Here is a 12,839-nt window from a genome sequence, read left to right on the forward strand (position 1 = left end):
AAATGCCCCTCTTCCCTCGACAGTGAACTGTATGCTCGCAGCCAACTTCCATTGGAGGCGATTTTGGAGGTCCAGAATTCACAAAATACATGGGGAGAGGTTTTGATCTTCATTTTTTGGAAGAAGATTGCTAAGAAAGGTTGGTTTGTGTTGCTAATGTCAATTTTTATTCATTTTTGCTCAATTTTAGCCACATTTTGGATCTAGGGTTTCACCATTGGAGAGAGAGTGTATCCTCTCTCAATTTTAGCCACATTTTAGCCACATTTTTGCTCTATTCGCTCAAATAAAGTTGTTTAATATGGTTAGATTTTGTCTATCCTCTCTCCTTTTTCATGTTTAGTTCTCAAATCAGTTTATCCATGACATATTAAGTTGTTTAATGAATGGTTCATGTGTTGTGTGGAGAGAGAAGAAGATAGGTTTGGTAATTAAGATTGTTTTTATTAGTTGCTATGAAAGTTGGTTTAATTATGTTTTAATTGCCAATTATTGTTCATCTTTGCTCAATTTTGGAACTAGGCCTTCACCATGTGTTAAAGAGAAGAGTATGGCTAGGAAAGTTTAGTTTTATGTTCCTCTTGCCAATTTTTGTTCATTTTCCTTAAATTTAGCCACATTTTGGATATAGGGTTTCACCCCTTCATCCTTCCCAACAGGTGGTGATGGAGAGGACATCCTGGATGTATAACTTATCAAGGCTAGATCCATCATACATATCCGAGGTCCATAGGTTTATTGATGTCGCTACGAACCATGCTTGGAGAACAAAGACAAAACACATATATTGTCCATGCATGGACTGCAAAAATGCTGCTGTATTTAATGACACAGAACAAATCATATCTCATCTGGTATGCCGAGGATTTATGAAGGATTACACAATTTGGACAAAGCATGGAGAGGGTAGCTCTTCGCCTTATACGACTGGAAACCCTGAGAACATCGACGACAGATTTCAGTTCGTTCACGAGACACACCAACCTCTTCCACAGAGCGAACATGTAGTGCAAAATGTTACTGATCATGGTTACGCTCGAGGAAATGAACATGATAGACCTCATGTTCTGCCAAGTGTTATGGATGAGGAAGATGCAGAGTTGCTAGAGGCAATGTTGCGTCGTCATACAGATCAATCGATGTTCTTAATGAAAGGTATGGAGTCCCTGAAGAAGGCAGCAGAAGAGCCTTTGTACGACGAGTCTAAGGGTTGTACCAAAGAGTTCACGACGCTCCGGTCTGTGCTAAAGCTGTTGATGTTAAAAGCTAAATATGGTGTGTCTGATGCTGGCTTCGATGCGTTCTTGAGTATTATCGCAGACATGCTTCCAAAGGAGAACAATGTGCCTGCTAACACGTACTATGCAAAGAAACTAATCAGTCCGCTCACTATGGGTGTGGAGAAGATCCACGCGTGTAGAAATCACTGTATCCTTTATCGAGGTGATGATTATAAAGACTTGGAGAGCTGCCCAAAGTGCGGTGCAAGTAGGTACAAGACGAATAAAGACTATCGAGAGGACGAAGAGTGTGTTGCATCCGTGTCTAAAGGGAAGAAGCGAAAGAAAGCCCAAAAAAAGACTTCAAAATCCACGAGCAAAGAAAAAGAAGTAGACTATTATGCGCTCAAAAAGATTCCTGCTTTGGTGATGTGGTACCTCCCCGTCGTCGATCGATTGAGGTGTTTGTTCGCTAATCCTGAGGATGCCAGACTTATGAGCTGGCATGCTTCTGATGAGCACAAAAACGATGGGAAGCTTCGACATCCAGCCGATGGGAAGCAGTGGCAAGATTTCAATGACAACCACCGAGACTTTGTCGATGAACCGAGAAATGTTAGGTTCGCACTGAGTACTGATGGAATGAACCCATTTGCTGAGAGGAGCAGCAAGCATAGCACATGGCCGGTGATCCTCACCATATACAACCTTCCTCCATGGTTGATGCAGAAACGGAAGTACATTTTGCTAACCATCCTTATTTCTGGACCTACACAACCTGGAGTTGACATGGATGTATTTTTGGAGCCCTTAATGGAGGATATGAAAATATTGTGGGAAACAGGTGTTCAAATGTTGGATGAGTATCGTAAAGGTTCATTCACGCTGAGAGCAATTCTTTTTGTTACGATCAACGATTACCCTGCTCTCTTCACATTATCAGGCCAGTTTAAGGGAAAGGTTGGTTGCACAGTATGCATTGATGGAACTGCTTACGTATCCCTTGCTGCATCTAGGAAGATAGTTTACATGAGGCACAGACGCTTTTTATTGGAAGGACACAGGTACCGCATGCGAAAGATGGATAAGTACTTCGACAATAATGGTGAACTACATTCTACTGCTCCATCGGGTAACAATAGAGGTCATAGAGTTTTTGAAATAGTCAGGAATATCAAGTTTGTTTTCGGGAAGAAGACAAAAGACGGAAAAACAAGGAAGGATGTCAAACCAGCTTCGGGGGCTATATTCAAGAAGAAGTCTATTTTCTTCGAGTACTTGCCTTACTGGAAAGAGTTAGATGTGCGGCATGCGATCGATGGTATGCACGTTCAGAAGAACGTGTTTGAAAGCATAATGGGCACCTTGCTAGACATAAAGGGCAAAACAAAAGAAGGGCTCAATTCACGCATGGACTTGGTAGATTTAGGCATAAAAAAGGAACTACATCCCGTTCTTCAAGAAAATGGGAAGTACCATCTCCCAGCAGCAAGCTACAATCTCAATGTAGATGAGAAACATGCGATGTGTGTTTGGCTCAAGAATTTGAAAGTCCCATCCGGATTCTGCTCTAGCATACGGAGTATTGTGTCAATGAAAGACCTGACAATCACCAACTACAACTCACATGATTGCCATGTTATGCTGACTACATTCCTACCTATTGCCATCTGGGCTATAAATCCTTTGTTTTTAAAGATGGCAATCACACGGTTGTGCTACTTTTTCAACAGGATTTCACAAAAGGTAATTGGTCGTGATGAGTTGGCATCTCTTCAGGAATTCGCAGTGGAGACAATATCACAGTTTGAGATGTGTTTCCCTCCATCGTTCTTTGATATTATGGTGCACCTTGTGGTGCACTTGGTGCCACAAATAGAGGCATTGGGTCCTATGTACTTGCATGAAATGTGGACGTATGAGCGTTTCATGTCAATACTGAATGGCTATGTATCAACCCGTGCTCGTCCTGAGGCATCCATGATAGAGTGGTACTGTACCGAAGAGGCCATTGAGTCCGGAGGTCCATTCTGCAATAGTATCCTAAAAGACCAGGTTGCAATAGGTCTGCCTCCGTCACGACACGAGGGTAGACTGTATGGAAGCGGGAGGATGGGACGGAAATCTTTCATCCCACCGGATTACGATATAGTACTTGAGGCACATCAGAGCATCCTACATCAGCTAACGATAATGGAGCCATTTATCCAACAACACATCAATGAGCTTCGCGAGCAAAATCCTGGGCATACGGATGATTGGGTAATGAAGCAACATAAGCAGCGATTCAACACATGGCTAATGGTGAAGGACATTCCACGTGGAGAAACAATAGAAGAACAAACCATCAAGGGCTTGGCATCTGGACCATCACGCCAGGTCACAACATGGCAAACCTATGACATTAGTGGATTCACATTTTGTACCAAGTCCAAGGACAAAAAGAGCATGTCACAAAACAGTGGTGTTCGATGCAAGGCCATAGATGATGAAACTGGTGAGATTATTACATATTTTGGCTTTATTGAGGACATATGGGAACTAGACTATGGTACATTTCAGATCTCGGTTTTCCGATGTCAATGGGTTGAAGACAAACATGTCACGGTAGACAACTATGGGGTCAGAGTTCTTGATCTAAGTAAGGTAGGTTACAAAGATGACCCATGGATCCTTGCTAATCGTGCTGCACAGGTCTTCTATGCTGAACAGATCATTTCTAACAATGAGAAGAAAAGCACCGACAAACCGAAGCATGTAGTTTTTCCTGGAAAACAACAAGCTATAGGAGTTGATGGTGTATCTGATTTAGAGAACTTTAACCAGTTCAACGACATGTCTCTTTTCATAGACCATCCAACCAAGATAAGGAACGTTGAGCGAAGCATCCCACGCAATTCGTTGCCCTGGGTACGCCACGATGGACAAGGCAGAACAATAGCTTCCTAGATTATATACTTGTCATGTAATTGATTATTGTTAGGAACTTGTCATGTAATTGATTATTGTTGTTAGCGACAAACCGAAGCATGTAATTGTCTTCATTCAATTTTCGTGGCTACCATTTACAATTTTACATGACTTTCTATTGACTTTATAGAGAGAGAGGAGAGGGAGAGAGAGAGGAGAGAGAGGAGAGGGAGAGGAGAGAGAGGATGGAGAGAGAGGAGAGAGATAGGATGGAGAGAGAGGAGAGAGAGAGGGGATGGAGAGAGAGGATGGAGAGGGAGAGGGGAGAGAGAGTGGAGAGGAGATAGAGGATGGAGAGGGAGAGGGAAGAGAGAGTGGAGAGGAGAGAGAGGATGGAAAGAGAGGAGAGGATGGAGAGGGAGAGGGGAGAGAGAGGGGATGGAGAGAGAGGATGGAGAGGGAGAGGAGAGAGAGAGGGAGAGGGGAGAGAGAGGGGATGGAGAGAGGTAAAAGTATACTAAACAATATATAAAAGTATACTTAATATAATATATAAAAAGTGAAGTAAAACAATATATAAAAAACTATGTTAAATAATAATAAAAAACAATTTCTACTGGCGGTTGTCATAGAGAACCGCCAGTAGAAATGGTTTCCACAGACTGTAGAAGCCATTTCTACTGGCGGTTCTCTATGACAACCGCCAGTAGAAATGGTTTCTACTGGCGGTTCTCGTTGTCAACCGCCAGTAGAAATGGCTTCTACAGTCTGTGGAAGCCATTTCTACTGGCGGTTCTCGTTGTCAACCGCCAGTAGAAATGGCGCCTATATAAAGGTGGCGCGCGGGAGCCGAAAATTTTACAAGTCCCTGGCGCCCTTTCACTTGAAGACGACGCCGTCAGGCTGCTGGATTTCGACCCCGAGGGTTTTCGCCGGCGATCGTCCCCGCGCCCGTCCCCACGCCGCCATTCCCGCCCCCGCACCGCCGTCTCCAGGTTTTTTCTCTTTCCCCTAATCTGTACCGCCGCCGTCTACTACCGCGCCGGGCCGCCGCCGCCGCCGCCGCGTTTTAGTAAACCCTAGGGCACGCGCCGCCGCCGAGAGGGAGGAAGAGAGATGAAGGAGAGGGAGAGGGAAGAGAGAGGAGGGAGAGGGAGAGGGAGGAGAGAGGAGGGCGCACGCGCCGCCCGCCGCCGAGAGGGAGGAAGAGAGAGGAAGAGAGAGGGAGAGAGATAGAGGGAGGGAGAGGAGGGTGAGAGAGAGAGAGGAGGGAGAGGAGAGAGATAGAGAGAGGGAGAGAGATAGAGGGAGAGGAGAGAGATAGAGGGTTCATACAAATGTATTCAAATGTGTTCAAATGTATTCAAATGTAGAGAGAGGGAGAGAGATAGAGAGAGAGGGAGAGAGATAGAGGGCTCATACAAATGTATTCAAATGTGTTCAAATGTATTCAAATGTAGAGAGAGGGAGAGAGATAGAGAGAGAGGGAGAGAGATAGAGGGCTCATACAAATGTATTCAAATGTGTTCAAATGTATTCAAATGTAGAGAGAGGGAGAGAGATAGAGAGAGAGGGAGAGAGATAGAGGGCTCATACAAAAGAAGGGCTCATACAATACTTATTTTTATTCATATGTGTGTTATATATGTGTTCAAATGTATGTGTTCAATATATATATGTGTTCATATGTGTTCAAATGTATGTGTTCAATATATATGTGTGTTCATATGTGTTCAAATGTATGTGTTCATATGTGTTCAAATGTATGTTGAATATATACATTGTAATTTTATCCGTCACAACTCGATAATATACGTATCCGATCCGATCCGAATTCGATCTGAACTCGATAATTTCCGTACGACTCTCCCTCTCTCCCTCTCTATACGTCCTATGCGACTCTCCCTCTCTCCCTCTCCTCGTCCTATACGACTCTCCCTCTCTCTATACGTAACTCGATAATATCCATACGATTCTCCGTCTCTCCCTCTTTATACGTCCTATGCGACTCTCTCCCCGTCCTACACGATACTATACGACTATACGATACTATATGGTTAGGGTTTAGGGTTATGGTTAGGGTTAAGGTTAGGGTTAAGGGTTATAGTTAGGGTTAGGGTTAAGGGTTAGGGTTAGGGTTAGGGTTAGGGTTAGGGTTAGGGTTAGGGTTAAGGGTTCGAGTTTTGGGTTAAGGGTTCGAGTTTTGGGTTAGGGTTAGGGTTAAGGGTTAGGGTTAGGGTTAGGGTTTTGGGTTAGGGTTAGGGTTAGGGTTAAGGGTTTAGTGCCCGCGAGGATGTATTTAATTATACTATTTGTTAATATGAATTTAATTATTGCTTACGTTAATATGTGTTAATATGTATTTAATTATTGCTTATGTATTTGTATATATATAGCTCAATGAGTTCTCCGATCAAGGACCAAGGATTAGTGCCCGAGCACATGGACAAGAGTGTTGCTCAAGAACAATCCAGCAGTGAAGGATATGAAACGCCTAGCGACCCTTTTCCTACCACTAGCATAGATAGGGCCGCTCTCCGTGAGTTGCAACGTGACCCTACTTATGATCCACGAGAAGCTGAGGTAAAAGTACACATCTTTAGCTTCGTATGTGTACCCTACTGATTTCACATGCATGATCTCTTGTGCATTTTATTACATGAATAGGAGGTCGTGTCTGAATTTCGTGCGATACTCGAAGAAGCCGTGGCACGATACGAAGACGTACCGGAGCCGACCCAAGACGCACCGGAACAGACCAAGACAACAACCGAGACATCAAGGAAAAGGAAGCAGAGCGATCGAAAAAGAGGTGACAGGGGGCTGAACAAATTTCCCGACAAAACATACAAAATCTCAGACGTGAGCCCGAAAGGTCAGCCCCTGGCTCCAGAAGAGGCACTACCTAAGTTTCGGAATGCACTTGGGTTTTTAGTTAGAGATAATCTTGACATAACAATACGACAGTGGAGAGATGTGTCAGATGATGTCAAGAATCAAATATGGAATAAGCTATTAATGAGGTTCGTTCTGCCTCGGGGTTCAGAAGAACTCGTGAAGGAATACACGATGAAGCAGCTTGCAATAAATTTCCGAAACTGGAGGTCTGAGATGAACACAAAGTTTGCAAAGAAAGGTCTGGACCCGACCAAAAAATATAAAATCTCAGCAGGTCAGTGGGCAGTATTTCTAGAGCAGAGGAGCAGCCCTGATTTCATATCTCTAAGTGAGGCAAATTCAGAACTATCAAAGAAGAACAAGTACCGCCACCACCTAGGCACAGGTGGTTACAAGCGTCAGGTTCCTAAATGGACACAAGAAGACGCCGAGAAGAAGGCTGCAGGGTTGCCGACGCTGTCCGAGCAACTTGGTGAAAGGGCGGCAAATTGGCTCCGTGCTAGAAAACCAAGGGAAACCGAGACCGGTGTATCTTTTGATGATCCCATTGTCGAAGAAGCGGCAAAAAACATATATACAATGGCAGCTAAGCAGAGCGAAGGAACTTTTAAGCCACAAAGGGAAAGAGACATCCTAACGGCTGGTCTCGGTAACCCTGAGCATCCTGGTCGTGTACGAGGAATCTCGTCTAAGGAAGGATGGAAGGAAGGATTCGGACCACAGTGGGAAGGTCTGTACAAGAAACGTGATCGATACAAGGAAGAGATCGCGGATTATTTTAAGGAGGAGGCCAAGAAAGAGTTCAAAGCCATGATGTCTCAAATGCTATCGAATCCTCCTCCAGAATTGATGCAACAGTTGGCGAGTGCGATGTCTGTTCAATAGATGACCACTCCACAGATACAAATAATTCCAGCAGCTCAACCGCCGGCTTCCACAGATTGTACGACATTACCAAGCTCTGTTGCTTCAACGGGAAATAAGGACCGTTATCCAGTTGATGACATCACAAGGCCTGTGGCGTGCACACTGGTTATAAGATATGGTATTAACAATAAACGTACAAAGATAGTAGCCACAGGCCTTGCGATCCCAGGACGCAAGTTCCATGGAAACGATATTCCAGATGATTATTGCAAAGTAGAAGTGACGACGGTCGTCCAAGGATACGAGGACGACATGCTAGACATCCCTGGGCCCGAAGGTATCGAGAAACTTGGACAAGCTATCAAGAATTTTATCCTTTGGCCTCGAAGGGATGTCGAATTGCTTGATTGGTCGAATTCGTCGCAGGCGTCGCAGGCCCAACCGTCTCCGCCTTCTCAAATTGCTGTTCCTATTGTACATCCATCCTCACCTCCTCAAACTTCACATGCTGCTCCTCATCCTTTTTCTGACCCACCGTCTCCGCCACAAGCATCACCATTCAGGGCTCCACCACCTTCTCCTCCCCATCCTCTTGGTGACCCACTGTCTACGCCACCATCAAGGGATCCACCTTCTCCACAGCCATCAAACGATCCACGGCCATCAAAGAAATCTAAACTTCCTATACCAAAATTGGTGTCCCCGTATCAGAAAAAGAAGAGTAAAGCTACTACTGCTGGCACAGTTAGGTTTTTGAAAGGGATTGGACGGAGCCTCACGTCACAAACTGTTGATTTGGCCGAGCACGAGGAGTCTGCAAAAAAGGCTGAGGCAACGGCCACAAAGATAAAGAAGCCAACTAAGGCAGATTACAAAAACGTGCCTAAAAAATATGTGTCGGGCAGACCTCTACTACCTCTTGACAAACTAAGAAAGGTCCCGGCTGGTGTTAAAAGGTTGCATGACTGGTACATGCGGGCATCATCGGTTGGCATCGACACCATCAGTGTGCATATACCAGACCATGCTTTTATTGGTTCGAACCAAAAGGCCGTTGTTACATTCGAGGACATGTGGTTAATGATGAACCTTCAGAGACTCGACGTGCAACTTGTAACGATGTTTGCATTGTAAGTGTCGCTCATACTTCCACATATGTGTGTTATTATTAGTGAGCTGTATAAAATTTCAATATCTGACATGCACGTGTGACTTGCAGAATGCAACATGATCAGCAGGAGATTCTTTACGGTACCAAGCCCAATGCTAGTGCCAGTAAAAGGGTTGGGTATCTCAACCTAATACTTATATCCGAGGAAAGCCACACTTTTAGAATCGGGAAAGACAACGATGAAATACAGGGAAAGACGGACGAAGAAGTTGAGAAGCGTATAAAGGAAATGAAGAAGGATTTTGAAGCTCGATACGCCACATACATAGGACATGCAATGCTTCAATTTCAAGACAGGGAAGCCATAATGGCCCCGTACAACTTTAAGTAAGTGTGATTTTGCATAAATAAAATTAATAATTTCAATACACATGCATCACAAATTTGATTCGTACAGGGACCACTGGATATGCTTCCTCATTTATCCTAAGGTTGGAAAGGTGCTGGTGCTCGACTCCTTGAACTTCGACCCTTCGACATATGCAACATTCCTCAGCATCTTAGAGCTGTAAGCCTTTTCTATGCATGCATACTTTTATCGATTAAAATTTGAGAATAACATGGTGATTCTATTTGAGATCACAGTGCTTATAGATTCTATAAGATGAGAGGTGGAAAGTACGACCTGTCGAAAAAACAAGTGCCACTAGACATCCATCATCACTGGCCGGTAAGTATGTGATTTTATGAATACATATCATACACAATGTTGCAACTAAATAACCAATCTCCTGTTATGTAGTGCCACAAGCAACCACAAGGATCGGTCCTATGTGGATTCTATGCGTGCGAGTTCATGAGAGTGAACGGACGATACATCACGAACCCTGACAAGGTATTATTAGTAATAGTTAAGTATGTATTTATGTCATTAAAGATGCAAATGTGTTATTATTGAGTATAAATAGATGATGTTTATAAAATTCCTTTACAGCAATTTCAACGAGGAAACCCGGAGAACTTGACCGAAGCTGCATTGTATGGCATAGTCGAGGACCTCTGCACATTCATATTGAAAGAGGTCATTCCCGCAGAAGGAAAATATCACGATGCTTCCGGAACATTAGCTTTGCCAGAGTTTAGAATACTAACAGAAATTAGTAGATTATCTCTTAGCCGAGATAGTTATTAGAGCTTAGGTGAAAACTTATGATGTATAGAATGCATGAAGGATATATGGTTGTAAACAGAATACTTTCATGTCGTAGAATGCATGAAAACTTAAGATGTATAGAATTTAATTTCATGTTGCTTTCAATATCAATATAGATCTATATATATATATATATATATATGTTTGTGTGTGTGTGTAAATAAATATATATATAATTCAGTATTGTTTGAAATTTTGAAAAAAGGCGGGAAAGTTCCACTGGCGGCTGAATAAAGAAAACCGCCAGTGAAAAGTGCATTTCCACTGGCGGTTTGCTTTATAAAACCGCCAGTGGAAATGCATTTTCACTGGCGGTTTTCTTTATTCAGCCGCCAGTGGAAATGAACTTTTCACTGGCGGTTCCTTAAGAAAACCGCCAGTGAAAATGCACTTTTCACTGGCGGTTCCAAAATAACCGCCAGTGGAAATGCTGATTTCCACTGACCCCTAGCACTGGCGGTACTGAAAAACGCCAGTGTAAATATGTTTAGAACCGCCACTATAGAGCTTCTGTGTACTAGTGAAAATGGCTGCCTCGACCTTATTTCTCATTGCTTTTCTTGCATTGGTCACTTCTCATGCCATTGCCTCTGATCCTAGCCTGCTCCAAGACTTCTGTGTTGCGGACAAAGACTCTCCGGGTATAAGTGCTCTCCTCTTGACTCAAGCAATGTTCTTATAATATATACCTGATTAAATAAGGATCATTTGTTCAAACACACATCTACGTACAATAAGCATTTCAGGGTATATATGCATGTCCTATTAACCTGTTCTCCATCTAATTGTTTGCCCTCGTCTATGCATGCATCCAGTGAAGGTGAATGGATTTGTTTGCAAGGACCCTATGGCTGTGAACGCTGACGACTTCTTCAAGGCTGCAAAACTTGACCAGCCAAGGGACACCACCAAAAGCAAGGTGGGATCCAACGTTACTCTAATCAATGTCATGCAGCTGCCTGGACTCAACACGTTGGGGATCTCGTTGGCTCGCATTGACTACGCACCTGTTGGGGACTTGTTCTCAAATGCTATAAGTTAAGAACAAGGCAACACAGAGAATGTTAAACGATAAAGTCATTCGTCCTTTGAGGCATTATTTCCCTAAGGATATAACGATCTCCGGACGAAGGTCATGAAGGACGAGCCTTCATCAGCACAGTATATATTAATGAAAGACGAAGCATATGAAACATAAAAGATAGCATGAATAATCATATAACATCATTCATTTAACTTTATTATATCATCATAGAGAAATAGAGACAATATCGAATTGTAAATGTACCTTCGGTTTGGAAGGAGATGAAAATACAAGTGTGACGCAGAAGCAAATGCCAAGTCAACGTGAACAGTACGGGGGTACTGTTCACCTATTTATAGGCACGAGGTACAACCCATACAAAATTACATACATGCCCTTTACATTTGGTGATAATTCTATAGCACTCTATTGAGGTCTAAATGGTCTTTTCATCTTTAAGTCGGTTCCCTTCTCTGCGAACATGCCGAAGCTTTCCTGCTTCACAGCTTCGGCGCTGTGTCAACCTTTGTAGCTTTTTGCTTTCTGATACGAGTCCGAAGATACCTGCTCACACATTTTAAGCCGCTTCTCCCTTGAAGACCTTCGGCGACGAAGCATAGACCCAACAGTAGCCCCTTTCGTGGTGCTAGATCGTTTTTCGTAACAAGCTTGATCCGTGAAAAAAGTCTCTTAAGCTTCGGGGAGCCGAAGGTCCAAAAAACACCTTCCCTGAGCTCGTTGCCGAGAAACGATTTAATTTCCCAGCACGCAGCGGTCCCACCTTGCAGAGTTTACTGTTTGTCCCTGCGGTCCACCGCGCAGCGAGCGCAAGCGGGTGCGCGCCTGGTGTAAAAACTCTGGCGCTTCGCCTTCTTACCTGCAGCACTATATAAACAGACGAGTAGGTGTGAAGTTACCACAGCATTCATTGCTATTTGCACTGTTTTCCTGCCAAAATTTTTAACCATCGCCGAAGCTTGTCTGTTAGAAACGAACGAAGCTCCAGTTTGAAACCTGCTTCGGAGGAAGAAAATTTTAAAGTTTCACAAGTTCATAATTGAATGGCCAGAGTCCGTTCTACCGCCAGGGTTGAGCGCAAGGGGGAGGAAACTGAAGCTTCGGAGACTCTTCCCATCTCCGAAGCCATGCAACGATCGGGTCTAGTGACTTCAGAAAAGATCCCTCATGATGATGCAAAACAAGCAGAACAAGCAATCGCTGAAGCAGAGGAAGAAGATATTGAGGAAACTGATTCCGAAGATGATTACCGCATTGCCATGCCAAGCAAGCCGAGCCACTTGGACTTCGGAAAATCTACTGTGTCGAAGACTGATCTATCCAAGATGGTAAAATCGGGCTTTTTCACTGAAAATCAGAAGAAGCTGTTGCGCTTCGGTGGAGAAGAGACTACCCCGAAGCCAGAGAAGGATGAGATTGTTATTTTTAAAAGTTTTCTAAAGGCTGGATTAAGGTTCCCCCTGCATGGGATTATTGGAGAGGTACTGAAGAGATTCGGTATCTATTTTCATCAGCTGACCCCTAACGCTATCGTTAGGCTTATTGTTTATATCTGGGCACTCCGAAGCCAAGCAGTGG

Source organism: Zea mays, chromosome 4 (genome assembly GCF_902167145.1).
Source record: "Zea mays cultivar B73 chromosome 4, Zm-B73-REFERENCE-NAM-5.0, whole genome shotgun sequence".
NCBI classification, from domain to species: Eukaryota; Viridiplantae; Streptophyta; class Magnoliopsida; order Poales; family Poaceae; genus Zea; species Zea mays.